The sequence below is a fragment of the Chrysochloris asiatica genome, unplaced genomic scaffold (assembly GCF_000296735.1).
Source record: "Chrysochloris asiatica unplaced genomic scaffold, ChrAsi1.0 scaffold00129, whole genome shotgun sequence".
In the NCBI taxonomy this organism is placed as follows: domain Eukaryota; kingdom Metazoa; phylum Chordata; class Mammalia; order Afrosoricida; family Chrysochloridae; genus Chrysochloris; species Chrysochloris asiatica.
In genome coordinates, this window is record NW_006408647.1 from 1,368,097 (window position 1) to 1,373,898 (window position 5,802).

Below are 5,802 nucleotides of genomic sequence, written 5' to 3' on the forward strand. Positions count from 1 at the left end.
AAAAAAAGAATGGTATTCCTAAAACTTATTGCCTAAACCATAGGTTTCACTCAATATATATTTGTTAAATAAATGAAAGAATGAATATTATCAAACATACAGATCAAATATAATAAGAAAATATTTCACTATCTGTTACATTGACTCCTTGCTTTGTTGTTGTTGGTAAGTGCCATTCTGACTCATAGTAACCATGTACAGAATTTCCAAGGAGTGATTGATGGGTCTGGACCTCTGACATTGTAGTTCACAATCAAGTGCTTATCCTTCAGTGCCACTCCTAGAGAGAAAGAACTATATTACTGGAAATTCACTGCTCTGCTCAGCTGAGCACTTTGATGAATGCCTAAATATAAATTTTAGCCTGTTAAGCAGAAAGCAACCAATTTTTCTCCAAAACAGCACAGGGATTCCTGGATGTGAGGAGAGGTGCTCTGGAGAGTGGTACTCAGTAAAGATGGGGAGAGAAACTCTGAATGGCAGCAGAGTCATTAAGGGACTTGGAGAGCAAGAATTACTAATATGGAGTTTTATAATTGTTTGCATTAGGATGTGCCATGTAAACCCTCTTCTTTCTTCCTATGAAATCTTCAGTAAATTCTAATTGCTCACTAATGTGAGGATATCCTTTGGGGAAATTGAAAAAGATCTCCAGTTTCTTGCCTTTCTAGACTTATTAAAGTACAAAGACAATTCACAATAAAGCAAGAATAGGATGCTCTTCATCAACACTCATATTCAATATTGTACTGGAAGTCCTTGCTGAGTGAGCATTAAGCAAGAAAGGGAAATAAAAGTCATCCAAATTGGTAAGGAAGAAGTACAACTACACCTATGTATGCATGGTTTTATCCTATGCATAGAGAATCCCAGAGATTCTACAAGAAAGCTACTGGAACCAATATAATAATTTGGCAAAGTGGCAAGATGCAAAAACCAGCCAGATTTCCCTACACCAACAAAGAGAACTCTAAAACATAAATCAGAGATAAACAATACCATTTACAATAATCACAAAAAAAAGATGAAATACTTAAGAATGGGCCTGATAATATATGTGAAAGACTTATACAAAGAAAACTACAGAACACTACTATAAGAAAACAAAAGAGACCTCCATAAATGGAAGAATATGCAATGTTTATGAACTAAAAGAAAGAATTAACATTGTGAAAATTGTAACACTTTCCAAAGCAATCTATATTTAAAATACAGCACCAATCCAGATTCTGTCAACATTTATTGAAGCGATGAAAAAAAAACTAATCACTATCTTCATATGGAAAAGAAAAAGACCTTGACAAAACAGAACACTACTAAAGAAGAGGAGTCCTGGTGTGCCGATGTGTGCTAATGGGTCAGACTGCAAAGTCCCTTGAACTGCGAGGTCGGTGGTTCAACCTCACCAGCTGTTCCTTGGAAACCCTATACAGGGTCGCTATGGGTTGTAATCAACTCGACGACACTTAACAAAAACAACTAAAGAAGAAGAGCAAAATAGGAAGTCTCACACCTTCCAGTCTCAGAATTTACTATACAGAGACGTTAGTCAAAATAGCTTGGTACTTGTACAACCACAGACACATAGAACTATGGAACAATGGAACATAATTGAGAATCCAGAAGAAAATTCATTCACCTATGGATAGCTGATCTTTGACAAAGGACAAAAATCCATGAAATGAAGAAGGGTGGTTTCTTTAACAAATGGTGTTGGCAAAGTTGGGTCTCTTTTTGCATAAAAATGAAACAGAATCCGTACCTTACATCATATTTAAAAACTGACTTGGTGATGGTTCGTGGTTGTATACCATGGAGTCACTTCCAACTCAAAACTATCATAGTGTAGAATTTCTGAGGCTGTAAAACTAACTTAAGATGGATTAAAGACCATTGCAATAGCCACATAGAACTCAGAGACAATACCTACAATTATTGGATTTATTGGCAAAATTAACAGATTACAGTTGAGCATTAGAAATGTTTAGGACATAGTTCTTTTGTCAGGTCAGCCTCTCCTCTGCTGGGCCTGCAGACTGCCCTCTCTCTGGCCCTTAGCCCTTTGGCCTGGCCTCTGCAGGGGACCAATAAATGCCCAAAGAACACTCTACCCAGTTAAAAGTCTCAGGCAGAAAACACTAAGATCTAGTTCTGTGAGTTAGCAAACCTAGCTCCCCTATTAAGTACCTGAAGGTACATCATTCCACAAGCAAACCTCCTGCCTGAAGGTATTGAGTTTTACTTGCTCAATGGACCAGGAAGGCCACTGGTCTGTCTCCTGCTCTGGTTCTAGGTTCTGATGCTGCTGCTCCTCTGGTCTCACAGTTTTCTGTCCCTCTGTGGAGGATGCTCAATGCTCATGGATACCAGGATCCAAAAGACATGGTCCACTACTGGCTCCTTTTTCTTCTTGGTAGTGAGATCCTAAAACTGTCATATTTCCTCTTTAGCACTTTAAAGAGGTCTTGTGCAATAAATTTTCATAATGCAGTACCTCATTTGATTTCTTAACTGCTGCTTCAATGAGCACTGATTGTGGATCCAAGCAAAATGAAGTATCTGCCAATTTCTATGTTTTTCATTATGTTATTTATTGGTCTAGTTGTGAGGATTTTTGTTTTCTTTACATTGAGGGTATGTTACTATCCATACTGAAGGCTGCAGTCATTGATCTTCATCAGTAAATATTTTTAGTCCTCTTTGCTTCCAGCAAGCAAGACTTTATCATCTGTATATCACAGGTTGCTAATTTGTCTTCCTCTAATCCTAGTCTGGAGTCCTGGTGTGGCACACTGTGGGTTAATGATCCAGATTGCAAAGCCATTTGAACTGTAAGGTCGGTGGTTCAAGCTCACCAGCTGCTCCTCAGAAACCCTATATAGGGTCTCTATGGATCAGAACTGACTCGATGGCACTTCACAACAACAATAATCCTAGTCTTCTAACTCTAGGTCAGTGATTTAAACCCACCAGTCACTCCCTGGAAACCTTATACATGGTTGCTATGAGTTGTAACCAACTTGATGGCATTTAACAATATGAGAAAATCAACAATTCTATTTGTGAGCCCTGGTGGTATAGTGAGTTGCACATTGGGCTGCTAATCACAAGTAGTTCAAATTCACCAGATGCTCTGAGGGAGAAAGATGAGACTTTCTGCTCCTGTAAAGAATTGCATACTTGAAAATCTTATACAGGGTTGTTATGAGTCAGAACTGATTGGATGGCACTTAACAATAGCAACAAACAGATTAAATAAATATGGTGAAAGGAGACAACCTAGAGCATACTTCCTGATTTTTAAACCACTTAATATTCCCTTGTTCTGTTCTAACAACTGCCTTTTAGTCTATGTAAAAGTTTATCATGAGCACAATTAAATGTTCTGGAATATTCATTCTTCACAATTTTAGCCTTAGCTTGTCATGATCCACACAGTCGACATTGTTTGCATAGTCAGTAAAACACAAGTAAATATCTTTCTAGTATTCTCTGCTTTCAGCCAAGATCCACCTGACATCCGTAATGATGTCCCTAGTTCCAAGTCCTCTTCTGATTCCGGCTTGAATTTCTGGCAGTTCTCTATCAACGTGCTGTTACAGGCACTTTTGAATTATCTTCAGCAAAATTTCATTGTCATTTTGTCATATTGTAGTGGCTTGTGTGTTGCGATGCTAGAAGCTATGCCACTGGTATTTAAAATACCACCCAGGGTGGCCAGGTCCATTGGAATTTTTCAGACTAAGACAGAATAGAAAGAAGGAGAGGGAAACTACTTTTGAATGTTTGGTCACTGAAAAACTCATGAATAGCAGAGGAACATTGTCAGATATAGTGCTGGAAAATGAAAACATTTTGAATAGCAGAAGAACATTGTCTGTTATAGTGCCAGAAGATGAGTCCTCAGGTTAAAAGGCACTTTAATTGAAATTGAGAAAGAGCTGATCATAATGACATGAATTGTGGTGGTGGTGGTGGTGGTGGCTATGTGCTGTGGAGTTGGTTCTAATGCATAACAACCCTATATAGGTTTTCCAAGGCTGTGAATCGTTACAGGAGCAGAAAACCTTGGAACAAATGTTAGTTTTGAACTGGTCATCTTTAGGTTAGCAGCAAGAGTCATAACCTCTATACTACCAGAGCTCTTTAATGACATGAATGGAACAAAGCTTTCAAGACCTTCATTTGAACTGATGGGGCACGACTCAAAATTAGGAAATATAGTATAATAGCTAGTATTCATTGAATCCTTACTATGTGCCAAGCACAATTCTATACTGCCTATATATTCATTCACTGAATCATAAATAGATCTCTGTGTGGTAAAAAAAAATATTGTTATTCCTCTAAGAGGAAGAGAGGAGTTAAAGGCTTTCATACAGTCAAACAGCTCCATATTCTATATTCTTACTCACATTCTCTTTTGAACAGATTATCTAAAGAAAACCATGTAAGAGAAATAAAAGAACTTGGCCAAGTTCACCCATCAAGAGTAAACTTTAGACTAAAATTCAGGTAAAACTGTCTTCAAAACCCATATTTTTAAGTATTATATGCAAAAAACACCAAATGCACTAATCCTTAATTAAGTTGATTCTTAAGGTTAGTGTCTAAATTATTTTAAATTCTCTCACAAATTGTTTTAGACTCTTGATAAAGCTTGACAGCCTAGAAGAGCAGTCAATCAAACAACCAGAATAAAAGAGCCAGAAGTGAAAGTGAAAAAGTCAGAAGACAGCCATTAGCTAGAACACTGACTTTTATTAAACACAGCATTGTGGCACCAGATCAGGGTAGACACATAGGATCTAATGCTCAGAAAAGCCCCACACTTGGGGTTTAATATTCATTAGCTATCATTTTGAAACACTTTTAATAATTATCTGAATTTGTATTTTGTAAGTGAGATGTGATGAGACAATGGAGTTTTGTGCCTTGCTAGTACTCAAACCTACCTCCTACAATATCTTTATAGTCCTACCTACTCCCAGGACACTAGCTAACCTTCTGCTTCCTACCTCTGCTTCATGACCACTACCTTTCTCTGACTACCATGTCACTTGAGGAGTGCAAAGTCCCCATTCTACTGTCACTTTCAATCTCCAGCAGAGCACGAACGCAGGCATAGAGAGGGTTGACATTCGGCACGCTCCCCATATCTTAGAACTTGGTACATGAGGTTACGGAAAGAAGAGATTGACTTTAAAATCTTCATTCTTATTTTGCACTGGGCTTCTCAAACTATATAGCAAGGTTTGTACCAGATCAACTTAGAGCCTAAGCCATATAATTAGAAACTCAATTCCCAACATTAATTTCCACATAGTTTAGCATTAAAATAAATTTTAAAGTATGATAATAATTTTATAATTAGAATTTTTCAAATAAAAGAACGCATCTAGAATTCTATATGTGACTACTGAAAATACCATAGCTTGGGATAGCACCAGATCAGGGTACAGTCACATAGGACTGTAACTGACACCTTTGTTCTTGAACACTTTGAAGAAGTCTTGTGCAGTACCTACTTTTAGGTTTGCCTAATACATTGGATTTTGTGACTGCTGATTTTATGAAACTTGACAGTGAATCCAAGCAAAATGAAACCTTATAAAATTTCAATTTTTTCTTCATTTATCATGATATTATATATTGGTCGAGTGGTAGGAGTTTTGTTTTCTTTACATTGAGGTGTAACCCAAACAGAAGACTGAAGACTTTGATCTTCATCACTAAGAATTTTAAGTACTCTTCTCTATCAGCAAGCAAGGTTGTATCATCTGCATATCACAGGTTGTTAAT

The 5,802-nt window shown here is 37.2% G+C and overlaps 1 pseudogene; it reads right to left on the reverse strand.

Moving 5' to 3' along the window:
* LOC102817799 overlaps positions 1-5,157 on the reverse strand; it is an 8,421-nt pseudogene extending 3,264 nt beyond the window's left edge.
* Between the last annotated feature and the right edge of the window lie 645 nt (positions 5,158-5,802).